Source organism: Ambystoma mexicanum, chromosome 7p (genome assembly GCF_040938575.1).
Source record: "Ambystoma mexicanum isolate Mex_15411 chromosome 7p, UKY_AmexF1_1, whole genome shotgun sequence".
In the NCBI taxonomy this organism is placed as follows: Eukaryota; Metazoa; Chordata; class Amphibia; order Caudata; family Ambystomatidae; genus Ambystoma; species Ambystoma mexicanum.
In genome coordinates, this window is record NC_090939.1 from 889,274,458 (window position 1) to 889,298,487 (window position 24,030).

General features: G+C 44.4%; 1 protein-coding gene across 3 annotated transcripts in view; it reads right to left on the minus strand.

Moving 5' to 3' along the window:
• Positions 1-24,030, minus strand: part of TMCO3 (transmembrane and coiled-coil domains 3) — a 1,285,122-nt gene that overhangs the window by 525,033 nt on the left and 736,059 nt on the right. The window lies entirely within an intron of this gene.

Sequence of the window (24,030 nt, forward strand, 5' to 3'; positions counted from 1 at the left end):
CATTGTGTGTTGGCCTCGATTTATCTCGTTACTTTTCGCATTGATTTTAGAGACGAACATACTCCATTGAACTATCCTTGCAAGCAAATAGTTTCTGATCGGCCGTAATAAATAAAATGAGTAATATTAATGAAGTTCGGCTAGCGAGACTAATTATAATTTTTTTGTTTTCATAACAGGTATTTGATCCCATTCTGCCACTGCCATCTGTTTGTGTCATGATTCGAGCCCCCTGGAAGCTGTGGGAACGATGGAGGAGGAAATGAGTTGAGTACGCTCCGGCGAAGTCGGTGTAGCGTTCTAGTGTTTCACCCTGACTTCACGATGACGTGTTTAAAGATGCGTCGAAGCTAGCACTCGGCGCGTTGCAACCCTGCTTTCACCGTCGGGTTTACACGCTGCTCGAGTGTTCCGCTTTATGCCTTTTGTTGAACTTTCCCCTCTAGGCTTTTAGCCTTTGTTTTTCTGCTTCTGCGTTACTCTTAACGCTCCTCTGGCATTCCTGCCGCCGTCTCGTCGGTGGTTCGGTGCCGGTCTGCTGGTTTCCTCCTCTCCTCTTCCGCCCTTTTGCCTCTGAGTAATTCCTACCTTTTCCACGGCTATTCCTGTTCCTACCTGAAGTTTCACCGGCAACTGGTTAATCTTTCTCCCGGGTCCGGTGCATTCTGGGTACCGTAGTACCTACGCTCTCAAGATCTACGCTCTCAAGTCCTCCCATCAGTTAAAGAAGAGTATTTAACTGGTCATTCCATTACCATCAAAGGATCGACATCCGGGTTTTTCTGCTAAGGCTTTTCCCTGAAGTGGGGTGGACTCCATGGGAGCCCCTACTGCCAGCTTATCGCTAACAGGCAGTGTGGCTTCCAGAGGAGCATACCCTAAAATCTGCAAAGAAAAGCCTAACAACTCCTGGCGAGAAAGAAGACAGATTTCCTCTGGACGTTCCTCAGACTAAAAATCCACAGGTGAGGAGGTGGGTGACTTGGAGGTTGAGAATATATTTACTATCAAACCTGAGAGTTTGAGACACCGGTGGATGGATTCTTCAGCAGACACCTGCAGCTTTGTGTCAACACCTGGAGCACGATCACCATATTATGGGACGATCGCCAAGGGCCCACATGCCCTTACGCTGTACTAGTGGCTAGAAGCAACATATCAACCTTTAGGCTGGACTAGTGCCTACTTGATGGAACAGCCTTGTGGTTCACCGTGCTTCCAAAGTGATTCTTTTTATGAAAATGAACACCCTGTGTACCATGAAGGAACAGCGCGTGACTCAAGATGAAACGGAACAGTTATTGCGGATACAGATAAAAGAAAATAAATGGCTTTCGGAGTTCATATGGCAATTGCTGAATATTCTCTGAACATTTAATGTCAAATAAATGTACTTTACCAAATGTACCGTGTTGCTGTTTCATTTTAAAGTACAGTTTCATATTCCGAATTGTGGCGCTCTGTGTTGTGAGTTGATCTGTGTTGGTTTCCGGGATCTGTGTGGAATCGCGCAGAAGACGACTGGGCGCGTTTGCCTACGCAGCACAGTAACATCACGGAGAGAGGTGGGGAATACAAATGTTTTGATAATGTCAGGCTCAGGGGCAGGGGAATTGATTTAGTGCCGCAAAAGCAGGTCAGCCAGGGCGATGGGGGAAAAGATAGGATTATCAGAAAATGGCGGCTCGTTGGTGCTTGTTTTCACGTGCGTTTAATGGACGAAAACTCAGGTAAGGTCCATAGGAAAGTTTTCTAAAATCGAGCCACTGAGGCTTAAAAAAAACATGGCCGACCCGTAGGGACAATAAACATTTTTACTAGACCATGCCTTTAACAGTAACAGTTCAATTCACAATGTGTTAAAGACATTCGACTGTACAAGGGGTTTTGGCTTCACCCTTGTATGACCACTGGCATTTCACACCGGCCTCCCCTTGGGTCTCTTGGTTATTTTAGTTCTTTCAATTCACTGCATTCTCCTTGTTCAGGAGTGGGGCCTTTGAGTCTTTCGAATGAGTGTCCATGTGACACCGGACCACTCTAATGTTGATACCTCGTTTGTTCACAAAAGACCTTTGTCTATTATCTTCTTTTCGCAAAATGTTGCAACTGAAACCTTGAATTTTAACACAGTCCGGTCCCCTATCAGTTTCTTCCGACCCACCGGCTGTGCCAAACTCGTTGGCTTTTTCTTTTGGTGGAGTCAATGGCGGTACCACGGAGGCAAGGTCTTTTCCCCATCCTGGCTATCGGTGCGGGAGGGCCCCATGTACCGTTGACATCTGCCACACCAATCACCAAATGCAATTCACGTTCTTATTGTTCCTTTGTCGAAGGCTTTGTGGGTCGGGGTTGAAAAGAATAAGGGCAATTCCCTCCTTGTTGTCCTTTCGGTTTCCTCTGCCTTTCTCCTTCGTTTGAACTGCCGTCCCCAGAATAGTTGCTTTCTCATACGTTTGGCCTTGCTCAAAGTGGGCTCTCGTGGTCCGCCTTTTATCCCTGTGGGGAAAACAAAGGGCAGTCGGGTGTGTGTAGTTATCATCAATTGCCCGACTCTGCCTGTCCCTGGTGTTGGGACAGGTCAGGTAAATGGCTCTGGTGTTAGTCTGTTGTCTTCCATGATGTGATCCCTGCCCCCTTCTTGCATCCTCTTTCCTCCCTCTAATCTCACTTTCTCTGCCTCTGCCCACAATCTTGGCCTCCATTTTGATACCAACCTCTCCTTTACCCACCATATCTCTCTCACCTCTCGTGCCTGCCACTTCCATCTCCACAACATCCATAAAATCGGTTCCTCGCTCACCTTCCACGCCTCCAAACTTTTAGTTTCCTCCCTTATCTTCTCCCGTCTCTTCTACTGCTCATCCCTCCTATTTGGTCTCCCAGCCTCTCATCTTGCCCCCCTCAAATCCCTCTACCACACCGCCATCCGTGCACTCTACTTCCTCACTCCTTTCGACTATCTCCTCTTCACCTCTCCTCACTCGGCTGGCTCTCCTTCCACTCTCAACTTAAATTCAATTTCCTCTGCCTCGTCTTTAAATCACTTCACAATCGTGCTCCTCCCGACCTTTCTTCCCTCCTCTCTTTCTACTCCCCCCCCCTCGCCCACTCTGCTGCTGACCTCTATACATTCTCTCTGCCCCCACGTGCTTCTTCACGCTTTCGCTCCTTTATGCTTCTAGCCCCACTTCACTGGAACTCCTTACCTCTCCCCATCCGTTCCATCTCCTTCTAGTCCTCCATTCGCTCCTCCATAAAATTTCACCTTCTTCAATCTTCCCCCTAATTGCCCTTCTCTTTTCACTCCCCATCCCTCCCCACTCCAGGTTTCTACCCAATCAAACTCAGCAAATTATTCTTTATGTCTTGTTTTTGTTCATTTGAATCATGTATTTTATTCTACTGCTTTCCATGTATTCCTGTTTAATGTAAAGTGCTTTGGCGTAAAGCGCTATATAAAAGTTAATCAATAAATAAAACTGTGTTAGAGTAGGAAAAAGGGGAGAGGGTAGGGTGTCTAAGCATCCTATGGGGTAGGATGGGGACAGGGCATCATAAGGAATTGTATCCCTCTTCCAAACTCGGAAGGGTGAGTTTTGTAGGATTTGTGAAATGAGAAGGGGGGATTGTGGGAACTGTAGTATTTTGTCAAAGCAGTCTGGGAGTTCGAGAAATAATAATCAGAGGGACGGAGAGCAGAATAACGGAGTACTCGGATAGGCAACTGCAAAATAGGGATTCTGGGGAATGAAGTTTCCCACTCCAACAGGGTTTGTGTTTCTAACAGGTTTACCAGATGCAGAGGGGTTGTTGGATTCTGTTAAGGGAGATTAATTGGATGGAAGGGAGGTTGATCTCGAACAGCCTATAAAAGCCTTAGGCACTTTGTCCCCCTCAACTTCTTCCCTGGTATAATACTGCATCTCACAGTAGTGAAAAAACATTTACCCAAAACCCATAGGCCAACCTTCCAACTCTGTTCTGCCTTGTGAAACACATGAAAATGTCTTCTCCAGGACCACCTACCAATCATCCAGTACGGATTTGCCCTTGAAAACCATTAAGAATTTTTACCAAAGTGGATCATGAAATTGGCAAGAATGGACTTCCTTTCCCAGAATTACCAAAATATTTTGGTCATCTTTGATGTCCTGGGTATTGGTGTTAGCAGTGCACAGTGGTGGCGCGAGTTATGGTTGCTTAGCTTACCATAACTGGCGAATTTCAAGGGTTTTTCGGTTTTACTTGGAACCATAACATCCCATTAACTTTTTTTTACTGAATTTCACAGGTTTTTAGTAGAGCAACTTAACCATAACGTCCTTTTAACGTTTTCTTTACTGAATTTCATAGCTTTTACTAGGGCAACTTAATCGTAACATCCCTTTAAAGTTATTTTACTGAATATACACATTCATCACGTGAAATTGGGAGATAATTACTAGGATTCCCTTACTTTGTGTAACATAGAACATACTGATCCTCCTTCGCTAATGCTATTTGAAGGCCACGGATTGAGCGTCTGTCTGCGGACGGGCGCGGACAACAGCAACACTACCCAAACAGTCAGGGGGTATTTAAAATTGTTCCATCATGCCATATAAAAACTGCAAAAGGTTAAAAAGCAGCACATAAACACATTATAAGTAGTAATAAATAACCATTGTAACCTACACGTCTCACACATAACCCATCCATACAAATACCATGTGTAATGAAATGGATTATACCATAACAAAAAAAGATATGCCTCCAACGTAATTACTTCACAGAAACTGTACAGCTACGAGCGACAGTAGACAAACACAACAGAACGAATACAAATTACAAGAAAGTAGTAAGTGAATTTCATTATTCGTGTATGTTGGTACACTTTTTGTATGAGGTGCAGAACAATTAATGTATTTCTGTTTTCACACAGAAATGTGCAGTACTTTGGACTGGCTGGAGGAGAATTTTCTGCATGGCGAAATTTCGGAAGATAGAGATAATGGTACACACTTCTCTGCATAAGCAAATGAATAGTCAGTACTTTATGGATACTTAACATATATATATTTATTTTTAACTGACCAGGTAAAAAATGAACAAAGTCCACCAAAAGGCACAGTACAAGAGACTTTGAAACGCATTGAAGGCAAAGTGGACTTGCTAAAAGAGAATTTTAAGGGGTTAAGGCAATTGGTGGACGACCACGTCAATGGAAAAATAAGATACCACTGTCCTATCTGTACCTGTCCCCCTTCTCCATTTCCCAGTGAACTATCCCCAAACCCTGAAGAACAACAAACGTTTCGATGAAACTTCCATCCCCTCACAACGAGCCTGTGGAAATCCCCAATTCCCCTATATTTGTTTCAGTGTGTGCTTCCCCCTCTCTCTCTTAATTGTTGCATATGTGTTTAATAAAAAAAAATGTTATCTTACTTTTAATGGAATTGTGTGCGTCCAATTTAAAAATAATTAAAAAAAAAAAGAAAAAAAACGGAAAAAAAAGAAAAAAAAAAAAAAGAGTTAAAATGTCCGCGGACAGAGCGCCTGTTCTGCCCGTCCGTAATTAATAAAATATGGATGTCCTAAGGACACTATACCTGTCCGTACCGTCCGCAGCAAAGATGGAACTGTCCGTAGAACAGGCGCGGTGTCCAGCATGTCCGTAATCAAACAAAATGGAGGTGTCCTAAGGACACTATACCTGGCCGTACAGTGAGCAGAACATCTACGCATATGCGTACCACACCCGTAAGTCCTGCGAACATCGCGCCTGTCCGCAACTGTCCTTCTCACTTGTGTCGCACTTTTAATTAGTTTCAGGACCCGAAGACTGTCCGTACAACTCCAGCACGCATGCGCACAACCGTTCCTGGCATTTGGTGTCCTGCGGGCACCCATTTCCTTCACAGATGTGTTCACAACGTCATCATGTGACCGCACCCATGCTGAGCGTGTGCCCTAATTTCAGCACTTTGTGTGCTTCTGCAACATTTCAAAAGAGCGTATGCACACAAGCCAAATTATTTTACAATACAAAATCACCATTTCACATGTCCCATACAATAGCCCTAGCTTTCCACACAATGTTTGTAATTTTTTCAACGCTCTTGAGTGATCGATATGGTCAAGAGGCGCACCCCTCGGCCCCGCCCCCAAGCTCATCTTCATTGTACTTCTGGCGATTGTAGATTGAGTTTTGCTGCATTTAGTGCGCTAGTGGAGATTATCTCACCAACCCTAATGGCATCCATGGCTGCTGTTGCTACATCAGCCTCAGCACTACCCCCAAACCCTCCACCGCCACCACCTCCCCAAGGGCCTGCAGAGGGAATACGCGTGAGGATGTAGAGAGCAAGGAAGAAGAGGATGAAGAGAATGAGGTGGGGAACTCCCTACTACCACCACTCGCCGGGAGTCGTGGGTGTGGCAGTTGTTTACCGTTTATGGTAACGTACCAAAAACATGTGCAAACCTGGTCTCCTGTGAAAAGTGCAATTTGGTGCTGAATCGTGGGAGACCTGGTGCGTATAGCTTTGGTACGACAACCATGAAGCGACACCTAACTTCGTTCCACGGTGGTGGCAAAGTGCTACCATGTAAAGAAAGAAGTAGGTTGAGTTCCTCCGCAGCATCCTCCGTGTCCGATCCGCTCTCCACAAGAGACACTCCTGTGGGAGAGCGCATCCCTCCAGCTGCCTCACAGGCCATTTGCGATGCTGTTGACCCTTACTTTTCAAAGGTCACAATATTGTGTATGTACTGCGACGCAGTACTCTGCAGGGGGGAGAGTCTTCGAAGTGCTTTCGAAACTACGGTCAAGGAACACCACCTAAATAAGGCCCACCCTACATCTTTCTCTCTCCACCTGCCCCTTCTTATCCCTGTGGTTGGTGTCCCTTCCTTACCCTCCTTTCCCCTCCTCTCATAGTGTGTTGTGTGTATATAAATATAAAACAAAAATTTAAAAGAAAGGCACTGGGGGCGTGGATAGGCGGCACACCATGCGGACGTGTCTCCTCTGCGCTCCGCTCCGAAGCGCCCAAGTCTACCAATTTGGCCCACTTATACGAAGAATTTCCGCCCGACATAAATATGGAACCGAAGAGATATGCTGTCGAGGCCACTAGCGGGTTTGGAAGGCTGAAGCCTCTTGTTTAGAGCACTTTCGGAGCCGCGGATCCCAACGCCGGGAATGCCAAAATGGCGGATCGCGCCATCTCGGGCAACCCCTGAGGGGGATCCCTCACTCGAGCCGTGCCGGAATCGGGAACCTGGTGGATGGCCCCTGTTTCAGCGACAGACGCTGAGTATCGATGGAGGATTGAACACGCAGATGACGAAGAGCCCTGCAGGAGCGCTATGCCTGAGGTGAAAGAAACTGAAACGCATCGGCTGTAGCAAAGCCCCGGTGGGGGGAGTGCGTGGGGAGAGCCCACTGTCTCCTCGGTCCAATCAACACGGGTGGAGAGCGGTGGCATCCGGGGGAAGCCTCCCTCGCGAAACGGAAAGGCATCTGATACCCCGGCTGACTCCGGAAGATCGTCGGAGAGGACGGGGGTTCTTCACCATCTCTCCGGGCCCCTGCAGCACCGCAGCGCTAGGGCTGTCGGCCCCTGGGAGCTCCTCTCGGGGTCCCGGAGGGTGAGTCTGACCGAGCTGCCACAGACACCCCCCAGCTGGCAGACGGGAGAAGAACACCGGCCCCGCAAGTAAGTCTCTATGGCCTCAGGCCCCAACAACAACACAGCGTTCGCCCTGCCCGCCTCTGGGAGCGCTGCTCGGGACAGCACGGTGCGGGGCTGGCAGAATTCCGAGGGGCACCCGCTTACCCCCGCTCACGCAGGCCACCACTCACCCCCGCAGGCCAAAGAGAGGACACTCTGTTGGAGGGAGCAGCGGTCTCACTGGCCCTCCGGCTCTGGAGGCAGCGCTGCGCCCACCGTGTCTGCACTTGGGAGATCTATTCAGAGGGCTCCGCAGAGAAGGGTCTACCCTGCTTCATCGGCCCCGATTAACTTGCGGCACCTCCTCCGAGGGATCAAGATAATAGCCTAGAGTACTGGTGGGCCCACCCTGCTTCCTAAAATCTGCAGTGGACTTGGGTGGATCCACACGACTCCTGTGGGTGCCCGACAACGGACACAGAAAGTAACCTGGACATGTACAGAGCTTTGAAGGGTCACGAATAAACACAGCTGGGGCTGTGTGGGTGCCCTGGGAAACTGTGGGGAGATTGGGCTTGGAGACGTGGAAAGCTCCACTGTTAAGAAGAGAGTTTTAAGGAGTGACCCAGTGGCTTGGATTGGATCCCTCGGTATATAACTGTGCCTGCACACGTTAGTTTAAAAGCTCATAAGAACAACAAAGCACGGGCTGAGAGATCCTAACATCTCCCTCTACTCAGGCACTTTGGTTTACCACGTGAAGCCAAGCAAGCGACATCTGCAGCACTGCCGGGGGATGCCTAAAACGGGGACTAGAAAGAAAATACACAGTATACAACCTTACCTAACGCCACAGCCTAGAGATCCACCCACTACGAACACTACCACAGTTGAAATTATCCCAGCTTCAACCCCGGAGCTGATCACCAACATGGCTGTGTCCAGGGAGGATTTGGAAAGTATGTTTAAGACCTTTAAGCAAGACATCACCCAGGAAATTAAGAAGGAGATCAAAACCTCCAAGGACTCCCTGGCCCAGTCGCTGGCAGAACTTACATCCCACCTCGGGGGCTAGAATCCAGAGTTAATGACCTGGAGAACATTACCTGTGTGCAATCCCATGACACCCAAGCCTTGGCGGGAAGAGTAAAGGTCATTGAGGAACATCTAGAGGACATTTGGGCAAACAGGCTGATTTGGAAAATAGGTCCAGACGAAACAACGTATGCCTCTGTGGGGTGCCCCGGAAGATTCCCGACCAGGACCTGGAGGAATATGTTGACGTTCTTTAGGGCCCTTTTGGAGTTGCCATCAAATGAAGATTTAAAATTGGACAGAACCCACTGTGTGTATTCTTCAGCTCAGATGAAGAAAAACTTACCTCCAGATGTGCTTACCCGGGTGCATTTCTACCGCCAGAAGGAAGACATCATGGCGGCAGCGAGGGACTCAGACTCAATTTGATTTCAGGGCACAGAGATACAGCTATTTCAGGATCTGGCCCCATACACCTTGGCACGTAGACGGCGCCTGCCCAGAGTGACAGCCTGGTTGAGTGATTGGAAGATCCGTTATCGTTGGGGGTTCCTGTGTAAGCTGATGTTTGAACTCTACAATCAACACCACATAATATCCTCAGAGGAAGAAGCGAAAAGCCCGATGGAGGGGACACCCGACGGCGTGGACCACAACCCACGGTCCCAGGACGAGAATGGCTCCGTCTCTCGTCCGGCGCCGAAGCCTAGGAGGGGGAGATCCCGTTGCAGGCCGCAGCCCGCTATAGTCCTGAGCGGAGAATCTGAGTTAAAGAAAACAACTAAAGCCTCCGATGAGGCTCCATCGCCAGCATCGTTGGAAGAGAAAAGTTGGGCCGAGATTTGTACAGGTTGAAGGCAAGAGGTCCAATTTTATACGGGAGACGATACGCCGCAGGGACACCGCCTGATCCCTGCCATGACCCGATGAGGAAGACTTGTCGGTCGAGTGGGGAGCATAGTTCGCACTGGATGATTGCCTCTCTGCACCTGAATGATACCTACGAATGCTTCACCTGAGGCCTAAAATAAGACTGCAGTCAGGGACAAATCCCTCCATGTTAAACTTCAGTTTACTTACGGTACTTACTTGTTACCTCCGAATCCTGGCTAAGTTTGTTTTGGGTATTGGAAATTCTCTGTTAGAAGCCGACTTGGGCGTCGGATTGGATGGCACCCGGCAGAGTTTTTACTTGGTTTAAATTACCCTGGGGACTACGAACGCTGCAATTTTTGATGGAAACAATTAGCTTAATTGGTATTATATGCCTTTATTATAAGTTCCTTTTTGAGTTTTTTTATGTATTGCTCATCTCTGACACTGGCAGAGAGAGATTATGTTTTGTTTCACCACAGCCCTCCTTCCGGTTTCACCGCTGTATTCTACCTAAGAAAATGTATCACTCCGGCACTGGCCAGAAGACTCAACTTGGTGCAGAAACCTGAGCAACCGTACCATGGCAACCCCTAGCTATAAATTCATCTCGCTTAATGTGCAGGGTCTGAATTCCCCCTTGAAACGTAAAGCACTCGTCCACAGACTGAAGTCCTTAGATGCATCCTTTCTGTTTCTCCAAGAGACCCACCTACGCCCGGCGGTTGAATTACGCCTGAATGATAGACTTTATCCCATCAGATTCTTTGCATCGAGCGGTCTGAAGAAGCAAGGGGTTGCCATTTTGGTGCGTAAGGGGATCTCTTAAGTCCCACAGAGAGGTTCGAGATGAGGAGGGGAGGTTTTTGCTGGTTAATGCCATACTAGACGGCCGCAAAGTCACCCTGGTCTCCATCTATGGCCCAAACACTAATCAAAGTCAGTTCTTCACAAAGTTGTCTAAAGCTCTATTCGACCACGCCGAGGGGGAGGTGATTCTAGGAGGAGATTTTAATGCTGTAATAAACCCCTTGGTTGACAAAACACTACCACCAACAGTAAATGATGGGAACAACTTCAAGGCTCTCACCTCCGTGCTGAAAGATCATTCTTTGATCGAGGTGTGGAGATGCTGTCATCAGGACGAAAAGAATTACACATATTTTTCAGCAGTACATGGGGGATTCTCAAGACTAGATATGTTTTTTATAGCTGACTCGTTGATTCAAAATGTATTGGAGGTAGAAATACTCCCAGAGGCATTAGCGGATCACTCCCTGGTCCTGCTGTCCATTACTCCCCTCCAAACCACCCCCCCTACAATATCCCCTTGGAGGCTAAATGACTTTCTACTAGACGATCCAATGATTCGTGCTCACATTAGAGAAACTATGGAGTTATATTACAGCGAAAATGACACGGGAGAGATGGGCTGGGGGACCATCTGGGAAGCAGGTAAAGCGGTACTTGGGGGCCATCTAATAGAACAGGATGCACAACGCGGGAGAGCTAGGAAACTGTTGCGGGAGCAATTAGAGAGGGAAGTTCTCAGATTTGAAGGGGCACATAAGAAGAAACCCTCCCGGCGCACATTAAGAGACCTGAGGATGGCTAAAAAAGCATTGGAAGCGCATCATGTGGGGAGGGCGGCCTATGGTATGATGCGCACCAAACAATTTTTTTACACAAAAGGGAATAAAGCGAACAGATTACTAGCGGTCAAATTAGGAAAGCAGACCAGGCAAAACAAAATAGACTTTCTGAGAGACAAATCAGGCAAAGGCACATACTCGGAGGAGGGCAAATGCTGCATCATAGAAGAATTTTTCAAGGAACATGCGACCCCACATGTTGGGAACATGCAGCTCACTAAAGAGTTTATAGACAAAGCGGAGCTCCCACAGCTACCCCAATCCCTAAGGGAAACTCTAGAAGCTCCAATATCGGGGGAGGAAGTGGAATTTGTCATCAAAACTCTCCTTTATGGCAAGGCTCCGGGCCCAGAAGGATTTACAAACAAATTCTATAAAACCTTTGCAAAAGAACTCACACCGCATCTTACTAAACTATTCAATATTCTATGGGAATCGGGATCAGTTACACAATCTATGGCCAAATCATACACCACCCCAATTCTAAAACCCGGAAAAGATCCGGCAGATTGTGCTTCCTATCGGCCCATAGCCTTGCTCAATACTGACACCAAGCTGTTCAGCAAAATCATAGCGCGTCGTCTGGGGAAGGTATTACCAACATTAATAGACTGAGATCAGACGGGCTTTATCCAGGGCCGATCGACCCATGATAACATTTGTAGAGCAATAGATTTAATAGCCCTGGCCCCCTCCATATCAGGCCCTCTTTCTCTTATCACTAGACGCCCATCGGGCATTTGACAGCATGTCATGGGACTACCTACACTTAGTCCTGAAGGGCTTTGGTTTTGGCGCGCATTTCTCCAAGCTGATCTTGGCCAACTTCCAGATCCCCTCCACCCAAAATCGAGTCAACGCTCATTGGACTCCAAAGATACCTCTTGGCAGAGGGACTAGGCAGGGGGGTCCCCTATCACCACTGGTCTTTGCTCTAGCAATGGAACCGCTAGCCCAACATATCCGCCTACATCCCGAAATCCAAGGGTTCGAAGTAAAAGATCAGAATCACAAAGTCACGCTATATGCAGACGATGTGCTCTGCTTTTTGAGAGACCTCGGTCCCTCCGCTCATGGCCCTGCATGATAGATTTGCACAGATCTCGGGTTTCTTAATAAACACGGCCAAATCAAAGGGGCTGAATTTATTTGAAACACCCGATGTACTAAATGCCTTACAGAATATATATTCCCTTAGGTGGGTAACCTCCTAAATAACATATCTGGGGGTGCAAATAACTTCTAATTACTCTGGGTTGGTGAGGGCCAATATTCCCCCGCTAATAAAAGAAGCAAAGGAGTCTCTACTAAAATGGGCTCCCCAGGTGATATCATGGCTGGGGCGAATGACAGCCGTTAAAATGACCATGCTACCCCGACTCCTTCATGCATTCCAGGCACTCCCAGTCCATATTCCAGAGCGAGATTTACAAGATTTGCAGAAAGAGATATGCCGATTTAACTGGCAGCGCAAAATACCCAGAATTCAACGCAAGATCCTTATCAGCGGTAGGCAGCTTGGAGGTTTAGGGCTCCCCTATATTTTAAGATACTATCGAGCATCTCAAATCGCCCACACTCTGGGTTGGGCTATCCAAGAGGATTACCCCCAAATGGCAGGACATAGAACAGTTCTTTGCCGGGGCTCCCCTCTCCCACCTCCCATTCCTGCCGCGGGACGCACAGGCCTCTCAACTTCCACTTCTCCCAACTACGAGCTCCACGCTTAGATGCTGGGATAGGCAGATCACCTTAAGGGGGTTGAGCCCGGGTCTGGGCCCCATGACCCCGATCACACAGAACCCTGCCTTCACTCTGGGGCTTCATCCTAGATCATTCTATAACTGGTCAGGAACAAAGACCTTGAGGCTGCAGGAGATATTTGTCGACAGTATCTCCTTGACCTTTATTCAATGTAAGGAGAAAAGTAACCTCCCAGAAACCGAAAGGTTTAAATACATACAACTCAGGCACTGGGTCACCAACCCATCCATTAAAAAAGCTGCAATCAGGCCTCCCACAGGCATAGAGCTAACTGCTGCAGAAGGACAACGCTCCCACAAAGTAGCAACATGCTACTGACTCATAGAAATAGCCCCAGAGGAGGAAAAATTACCTTACATGGAAGCATGGGAGAGGGAGTTGGGGAGGGAGATAGCTCCTGAATCATGGCAAAGAATCTGGGACAGAGCACACAAGTCTTCTAGATGCACAACGGTTAGGGAATGCGCAATTAAAATATGCTATCAATGGTATTTCACGCCGCAGAGGTTGCACACTATGAATGTAGACTACCCTGATATTGGCTGGCATGGGTGTGGGGCTAAAGGAGACTTGGGACACATGTGGTGTCACTGCCCGATTATTCAGTCCTTCTGGCTGGAGATTCGATTCAAAATTAAGGACATCTGTGGATCCCTCCTCCCCATGGACCCGTTAGTGATGGTGTTGGGCGACTCCCCTGAGGATGGAGCATATCCACAATCTGGTCCCAGAGCGCAGCTAATTACTCAACTACTGATGGCGGCCCGCCTTACGCACGCACGATTCTGGGAAGAACAGGAGGGTCCCCACATTGCACACTGATGGGTCAAGGTCTGGTAACTCTTGCGAATGGAGACGCTAACAGCCGCAATAGGGTACCGAACAGACAAATTCCGACAAATTTGGGGCCCATTTCTAGATCATGTGGAGGAAAAGGAACACATGTTCTTTCAACCAAGACTGGTCAAATGTCTTCTTCAGCCCTGAAGGGCTTAGAGTGAGGAAAGGACCCTATCGAACTGGTACCAGAACGGGAGGAGGATACTGGGCACCTAGGGTAATGCCCCGATCATAGGGGTATGCCGGTGAAAGTTTTTTCCTTTTTTTAATTTTTTTTACATTTATTTTTTCTCCTTTTCACTTTCTTTTCCCTTTAATGAAGAACGCTACAGAACATACAACTGCAATAATACATCCCCAAGGGTACTTGCGATATCACTAATAGAATTATAGTTGTTAAAATGAAATGTCAATGCATTGTTGTAAATTAATTGGTCACAGCGACAATTGCTGAGGCTTATTAAGTTGGCGAATTTTGACGAAATTGTTGAATTGCAACCAAATAACGTTGCCACTGTTTTATATCGTTAAGATCTCAATGTGCATGGATGTTTCAATAAAAAGATTTTGACAAAAAATAAAGAAAGGCTCCCTTCAGGGCCGCCTTTCTCAGTTTAAAAAAGTAACTATCAAGTAAACGGTGTAGGCCTCTGCGCATTTTTAAAAAAAGTCTGCGGACAGTCCTAGGGCAGACAAAATTTTAGGGTGTAATCGTAGCAAAACTAATGCACTTTTCTCTGGGAGTAAGTGGTGGCTCTGAAAAGAGCCTTTTGGTGGTGTTGTGTGTGTTTGAAAAACTTGGATTCCTCAACATGTAATGCAAAATAGGTGCCTATAATGGCAAAAAAGGTTGCAATGCATTTCGTACATTGCAAAGAAAAATCTAATTGCCAGCATATGTAAGATGGACTCCATCTCTGCGAAAAATGAATGTGCTACGAAACATAATATTTTCATTGTGGAAAGAGGAAATGCACAAACAGCCTTATTGACATTGCGCTTCGCTTTCTCCATTTGTGGACCATATAAAGAAGAACGCAGCCACATTTGTCTTTGTGCAATACGTGAACAAATTACGTGGCAATTTGGAAACATGTCCATGACCTTCTCAAGTCCTTCCTTCATTGCAAATTGCAACGAAATTCCAGACACATGCCCTAAACTGTTTCCTCCACAATGAATGATTATCATAACAAAATGACGCTCTGTCTGTAAAGTAGCACAGAGAGGTACCAAGTCCAGCCACTTCATTCCACGCACTCCATGCCAGTGGACTTCCACATGAGGGAATCCAAGATCTGAATATATACCGCAACGTTCTTCATGCACCTTCAACCAATGTATCCATGAGTCTCCCAAAATCCAGATCTGTTTTTGAGCACACACAGCCATAGCTGCCTGTTCTCCTCTCAGGGAAAAGACGTTCTCACTAAATCTCTCCTTACACAACACACCCATTGAACTTTACTGACCAATCCCTAGCTCCGCTCATTCTCATTTACATGCCTCTTCACCCCAAAATCCCTGTATGTAGTATGCGCTGCCTGCAGGCTACCGCCATGTCCGCGGACATGTAGAGGATCTGAGCATGACGACTGTACATTTAAATAGTGTTCCCCTTTTCCCCTTTAAGGTGGGCTCTGAAAAGAGCCCTTTTTTTCTTGTTTCTGTAGATGCCTGACAGACACCTTTTATTTTGTATTTTTTTATTTTTTTTTCTTCTCAATTCACTCCTACAATCATTACATAACCTTCTCCAAAGCAAGCCTTACATTTCAAAAGAAAATGGCATTTCCTAAAAATGATAAAGAAACACCATCTGCTTCAAAATAAGCAGCATTACTGGAAACAATGTTCTCGTGGCTGCAGAAAAACATACCAGCTCTTAACATGAAAGCATGCATGCCGCGATTGATTGCACACCTAGCAATACTTTGATCAGGACAAAAAACAGAACTGTTGTCCCATTTTGCTCGAGGGAGTAAGCCAGAAAAAATTACTTTAGCAGTTGGAAAGATGTTGATGACTGCTTGAACCAACTGTTCCAAATCTCCCAACAAAGTAGGTGAACTCACGTAGCCCAAATGAAAAGCACCATAGTGCAAAACTACCACATGGGGACTGTTCATCCTACGCATATCTCTGCAACTTGGAGAAATGCCTCTACATTGCAATCCGTCGCAGTGCTCTACACCACCTCCACTCCTTGTATATCGAAATTGTTTGCCACATGCCTACATTCAGAATAGTGCTGTAAACCATGGACAAAAATTTCTCCGAACACCAACACCCTGACTGTCTCCACCTCTGCCATCTTCACTACACACCCTCTCTTTCTACGCAAATGAACAATGGCAACATCTGATTGGCTGATCCCTACAGTCCCCTTTCCATACTGGATTTGCTGGGAAACCCTGTATGTGGCACGCCCTACCCACGGACAAGCGCGGTGTCCGTGCGGCACGTAACTCTTAGCCAGCCCTTCTACCATTTCCACATCACTCGCAAATCCATTCTCTCATTGGACACAGCTAAGCAGTCACACAACTATCCACCAATCACATCCAAGACCTCTACATCTAACTCCATCATCAGAGATCCGCACTTCAAATGTACGGTTGATCACTCTGAATATAACTCTCATATTATTGCAAAGCACCTACTACAAAAAGTACTGTGCACGTTTCGAGGTTTTCTAGTTACAGCTCCATGCATATCCACATGTATGATTACAAAGTACAGGTATGCATATTTTATTCAGAGTACATGTACAACTCTTATGAATCCATATAAAAAAAGTAATGCCACTAAATCTGCATAGCCAATACATACATGCCAACGCTCCTGCTTTAAGCGCGAGACATCCGATTTGTCATTGAAAAATCGCACTACTTCTTACTATCTCCCACATAACCTATACATACGTGCCAACCCTCCCGAATTACGCGCAAAACTAGATTTCTCATCAAAAAATGTCACCATTTTTTACTGTCTTCCGCCTAAATGAATGCTACTTCCAATGCGATCGTTCGAGAAAAAGAAATGTTCCCGATTGTTGTGGTGACATCTCCTTCTCGGGTACTCCCGATTTTTCGCATTCCTACTTATAATATGAAAGTATTCAAATTTTTCCCATCTACTGTAATAACCTATCACTTCCAAACCTCTCTGGCATCTGCAACACAGCTGCAAAAAAACAAGGGAATTTCATAAACTTAAAATTGTACTCATTTGCAAAGCAGGTTCAACTAACATATTTCAAATAACAAAGGCTGCACATAGTCAAATGAAATGCACTCATACACTGTGTCGAGATATCAAAAGAGAATACTTCCACAAAAGCTGAAAAATGAACGTGTACATTAACATCAGTGCTATAAACACAGAAAATTACTAACTTCTTCCTTTTACAATTGCAGTGAAGACCACTCTCCTGAAAATCAACAGCATCTACACTACAAACAACATATCTGAAGAAACCTGGTCACTGCACAAAAAAAAGTAAGTACAAAACTACCTTTATATTCTTACTCTTCCTCAAAGAGATTGTGTGGGGTATGTATGTAATTTGCCCACCAAAAAAAAACATCGATTTCTGAACCATTCTGCCCACAAATCCCCATTTATTAAAACAGAGATTAGCAGGCAGAATGGCACACAAATCTCTGTTTTATTGCAACACAAATATCATACTCATCCCTTAGAATGTTAGTACTAGAAAACAAAGAACTGTTTTACATTTATACCATTACCTTTACTGTTAATGATTCTCGTCACCACTAGCTCACTTTCTACTCTCATCTGAACCGCAGTGTAGTAACATACAAACAGAAGAATAGCCTTCCCAGCTCATTGTAACTGCCCAATGCACATTCACACACCACCACATACATCTTCCCCATCAAACTCATACACGCATGCACACAGCACACATACATTGTAAAACAGACCAACCCATACCTTCTTTTTTTCAACAGACCCCAAAGAATACCTACCAAAAAGCAAGTCCATAGAAAGGAACGCAGAAATAGAGCAAATGGAAATAAAAGTGTCCAAAGTAAGCATCCATCTCGACCAGAGTTTGTACAAAACATTAAAACGAAACAGCTAATGCAATCATTTAGCGAAACAAATGAATCTTCAACTACAAAAACTTTGCCTCCTCTATCAAAACGTGGCACAAAACACAAAATGCTTAACAAGAATTTGGCTACCACTACTGCTAACACTGCTCCTATAAATCCTGATATAGTAGCAAGAAACCATAGTAAAAAAAGTATTTTAGCAAAAATGTTCCACCACAGAATCCTTCAGAATCTAATAAGAGGAGTGAAATCATCCACAACCCTTAAAGCATATCGTAGAAAATGAATCCTAGAAGCTCTCGTAGACAGTGCAACCCTTCTCAAAAGGAAGTTATTTATTTTAGTTATAAACAGGATGAAACCACTAACAAAACTAAGTACTAAACTACAAAAGAAACTTCTCAATAAACTGAATGTCAACAAAAATAACTTCTTAAATATTTGCGGAGGTGAATTGAGTCGCACCACGGCCACAGAACCATATTTTAATGAAGAAGCATACAAACAAAGTCAAACAAACAATTGCCATCCATAGCCGTGGACGAGGATATGAAAAAAAACAATAATAACATCATGGAACAAGAAACACTGCTTACCAAAGTTCCCCCAGAAAACTCAGAATTACCTCTCCATTTGACTGAACCATTTGACTGACTTGCAGTATACAAATGGCTGTGCACGTCAATGTGTAACATTCCTAACAAATCATTCAAATCTTTACGGCAGTTCCTCAATCAGTATGGGAAAGGTAAAGACAAAATCAAAATAAAAGTGCTTCAAAATATGGATAACTGTCCAGTGCGGAATACACTGGACTAAAAGGACATTCATTAGCCTGCATTTCAGGACCTATTTGCAAAAGCACCTTCCATGATATCAAAATGATATCAACACATCATTCAAATGTAATAAATCTAGTGTATAAACTGTACTATGCTAAAGGTCTAGCTTTAGAACTAGCCAATTTAAATAAAACTCTTCTGCATGGTACACCCAAATACCTACAAGAAGAAATCGACCGTATCCAGAGAAATATTTTGGAAGTGAAAGCCACGTACAAAATGCAATAGTTTTAGAACAGACTAGCAACAATTCTGCACATGGCAACCTTCTATTACACACATACAAAAAAGAAATACTGAAATTTAAACGTACATCTTCTGAAGTACCAAACCATGTGTGTGTGTGCTGCCGCAGAACTTTTTACAAAAGTAACACAAAATCTATAGACATAAACAAAATAGAAGACAATGAAGATTCCAAGTGGTTTGAATTAGCTCTGTACCTTTTAGCAGAAAACAAATACCAAATAAGTGAACCCCTAATATGTTGCAGTTACTGCACTACAAAACTTGACAACAACCAAACTCCTTCACGTGCTATCACAAATAATTTGGAATTATTCCCACTACCAAAAGCACTGCAACAACTCAATTTGTATGAGAGCATCATAATTCAAACAGAACACCCATTTCAAGCAATAATACGCCTTCAAAAAAAAACAGCAAAATTACCTGCCTCTGAATTGGTGAAAGGCATTCATGGCAAAGTATTTTATTTACCAACATATCTGACAGAAAATGTGCACACTCTAGGAGTGCAACGTCCAACAGAGCATTCTTTAATTGTCTTAGTAAATGGTGTAACAACAAAAGACAAAAAAAATTGGCAACAACCCGTGGACTTACATAAAGTTAGACAAGGCTTGCAATATCTGAAATACAATTATGAATACTACAAAGAAATAAATATTGAAGAAAGCTTAAGGGAAACAACTGAAATAATTCAAGACTCATCAGAAACTGGTCAATTTGAACTTCTGGATCCTGCTGCAGTATCCACTCTTTTAGACCATCATACAATTCATCCATTGCACTCTAATGAGAGCAAAGATGATGCACTAAAACTTACCAAATGCGACAAACCAAAGGGTCACCAATCGGCATATGGGGAAAAAAGTATAAAGCACGTGCTTTCCACTACTATTTCCTACTGGCAAAGGAGAAAGATACGATGATAGACCCACTCAGATAACAGCATCAGAATACCGATCATTACAAATGTATTCTGAAGATCCACATTTTGTCTAAATCTGGGAATACATATTTCACCTACTCGTTGAACGTGAACTAGCAACCCTATGTTACGGAGCTGCACACATATTGTAATCTGGAACCCACTGTCAAAATATGTCAGCTACGCAATTAATACAAAAAGTGAAAGAAAAAGATGAGGTTTTACAATCAAGCATAACAAATCTGTTTGCAAACATGCGTGGTACAAAAGAATACTGGTTCCGACGTCACGTGTACGATGTATGATCAGAAACCTTGGACCACCCACTTGGTTGTTACATTAAGTTGTGCAGAAAATGGATCCGGAGAAGTTTGCTCTCTAGAGCCTGTTCATGTTTCAAACTATTTCCACCATCGTTTCATTGCTATTCTACACTTTATTTGTAATAAAACTGTTCCTCCCCTCGGAGAAGTGCAACACTTCTTTTGGAGAAAAGAATACCAAGCCAGAGGAGCACCACATATCCACATGCTTTTATGGATTAAAGATGCACCTAAATGTGGTCAGGATAGTGATGCCACTGTTTTGCAGTTCATCCAAAAATATGTCACTTGTGAAATCCCTTCACAAACACACAGTGACCTTCATGGACAAAGTGTACAATTTCAAAGACACAAATGTGGCAAATATTGTCCTCGCAAATACAAAAGCAAAGGGAAATACTACACCAAATGCCAATTTGGTTTCCCTAGACCAGTTACAGAAACAGGTGAAGTGAAAAACTTCATGTCTTCAACTCAACATAGTGTTAAAGGTAAATCACCTAAGAACATGTATTACATAAAAAGAACAGAAGAATCAAAATATATCAATGATTACAATGCAATCATTGCCCTCTTATGGAATGCAAACATAAATGTGCAGTACATTGTAGACACGTCCACTGCAGTTGCACGATATGTTCCAGCTTGCTTCCCCCCTCTTTACTCCTCACCTCACTTCGTTCCCCATACTGTAAGAGTATGGCGTTGGAACGATGTAGAAGTTATAATGATGAGTATGTCACCGAACTCCTCAAAAAATCCTCGCTATTGGGAGGGACGGCAGATGTAACAGCAAATATTACAAAATGGGATGAACTCTCTCAGATTAAGAAAAGACTGATCCGTACAGAGCTCCATGGGTCCATCATGCTCGAATACCTCAGAAAAGGTATCCTACCACAGGGTTTGGTCGTTAGAAACGAACCTCGACTCTTTCTTGATAATAAAAACTTTATACTACAATGGAGCTACGTTGCCACTAAATGTGGAAGGGACTGGATGATTTTGATTATAGACACGGCTAATGAAATGTCAGAGAAAATCTTGATTGAGTTGTCCAAGCTGGAAGAAGAGATCAAAAAAGCAATCCCTCTTGATCTGTATAAAAAACAAGCAGAGTCCCTTCTAGCTGAAATGAATGCTTTCAAGGAAGATACCCTTAAAGATCGAGTAAGGAGATTGAATAAAGACATTCAGAACTTCACACATGATAAAGCGTTCTACTACACAGCAGATGACTACAAACCAGACGACCCTTCCAATCCACCAACAATGGGAAATAAAAAACGGGTTACCTTTCGAAATACCTCGTTTAGTTCCAGTGATGGAAGTAATTATGGTGATCCCAGTACCACTCGAGGTGGCCAGAAACGAGGACAGACCAATAGGCGTAATTACTACCGTGGGAGAAACACTGGAAATCGTGGGTCGCGTGGTAACAGAGATAGTAATATCTCGCGAGATCCAGGTTCTGCCTCTTCTTCTTCTTCTTTTTTAGACCTGGGCCAAATGGGCTGGGAACCCGAGGCACGGGTGACAAGAAGTATGCAGGCCTTGTGGTGAACCTTTCCTCCCACCAACTCACAGACGATGAAACGTCAGTGTTAGAGAAGGGGATGGGTTTCGTTTTTACGAACCTGCATAATGAGTTTCTCTTTCGACAAGAATTTTTTGCTTTCATGCGGAAAGTGCATTTAAAACAGTACTTTCAAGATAAGCAATTTGAAAGTGACAGTGGAACCACAGGACTCCATATTAAATCCAATTTCTGTGTACCTAATAGTGAGAGGACAGCTGAGGCATTGGTCTTCGAAAGAAGAGTAATGCGTGATTTGAAGACCTTGGAGTCACAAGCGATGAAGAGATCCACTTTCCATAACATCAGTAACCGTGAAAAGATAGCCACGAGGGATCTATTTGAGAATAAAGCCATCATTATCCGCAAAGCAGATAAAGGGGGTGCAATAGTACTCCAGAATCGTGAGTCTTATTTAGCGGAATGTTATAGACAACTTCTCGATTTGCAGTGTTACATACCTTTACCAGGGGACCCCACTCTAGAACTACAACAACGGATCTGTCTGAAAGTTAAGAAGGCTAAAGAACGTGGGTGGATTACAAAGAAAGAGTCCGACTTTTTGATTGCTGTGAAACCGCTAACTCCGCAATTCTACACATTACCAAAGATCCACAAAAATACAACACCCCCACCAGGAAGACCAATTGTTTCGGGGGTTAATTCAGTTTTAGAACCCCTTTCTAGGTTCACAGATTTTTTCCTCCAACCCCTTGTACGCAAAATGCAATCTTACGTACAGGACACGATACAAATGATCAATGAGGTGGAAAATTTAGCTTTCGATCCAAACTGTGAACTACTAGTGGGTCTAGATGTTGTGGCTCTTTACACGAGTATACCCCAACAAGCCTCATTAGAAATGCTGGAAGAACGCCTACTGTCTGAATACCCAGAATCTACCGTACCCATGTCATTTGTATTATGGTGTGCTGAAATGGCTCTCACTGAGAGCTATTTCCATTTCAACGGCGAATACTTCAGACAGATACAGGGCACGGCAATGGGGGCAACCCTAGCACCGAGTGTGGCGAACCTCTATATGGAGCAGTTCGAAATCCACACAATTTTATCCTTAGCCAATACCTTCAGACATGAGATTAGAACATGGAAAAGGTACATAGACGACATCTTTATCATATGGAATGGCACCATAGAAGAACTAGATGAGTTCTTTAACTGGCTTAATGTACAAGATCGGTTTTTGAAGTTTACGAAGAGTCAGAGTAACGCAGAACTCAACTTCTTAGACATTACAATAACATCGAATGCTATCACTAAGTCCCTTAGTGTTAAACCGTTCCATAAGAAAACTGATAAAAACTCTCTTTTACATTATGAGAGCTTTCACCCTAAGCATGTCAAAGATAACTTGCCGTTGGGCCAGTTTTTGCGTTTGAGAAGGAATAGTTCCTCTACATCTAACTTCAAAGAAGAAGCAGAGGGTCTCAGCAAAAGATTAATCGCAAGAGGCTATCCAGCTAAACTGACATTTCTGGCCAAAAAGCGAGCCTCTAACAACAACAGGCAAGCGCTTTTGGAATATAAAACCAATGTGAAGACTAAGGATGATGAGAAATTGGTTTTTGTCAATACCTTTAGCCATTTCTCTAACCAGATTAAAAAGATCTTGTTGAAAAATTGGAATGTCCTTGAGTCTGGGGAAAAACCACTCGAAAGACCTATTGTTGCGTTTAAAAGAAGTCGAAATCTAAAGGAATTAATTACACGTAACGATGTGAGTTTGAGGCCTATGAAACAAAGCACACTCCCTGAAAAATGGGGTTTTTCCAAATTAGCCGGCCATTCAGCTTGCGGTCAGTGTACGTGCTGTAGTTCCACTTCTAGAAGCACAGAAGTCAATCTGGGTCTTAAAACCCCATGGCGACAAACACTTTTTAGTAACTGCAACTCTATGATGCTCATTTATGCAATTTGGTGCCCGTGTAATCGACTTTACATCGGCAAAACAGAGCGGAAAATCAAAATAAGAATCGGAGAACATAAGAGCTGCATTAGGAATAGGACCCCGAATGCCCCTTTGGTAGACCATTGGGTAGAGTGTATACATAAAATAGAAGACCTACGGTGGAGTGTCATTTGGAAAATCATCCCCTCCGGAGACAGTAACCGCGATAAAGTAAGATTATTACAGATGGAACAACGCATGATTTTCCTCACAAACAGCTCAGTAACAGGCCTGAA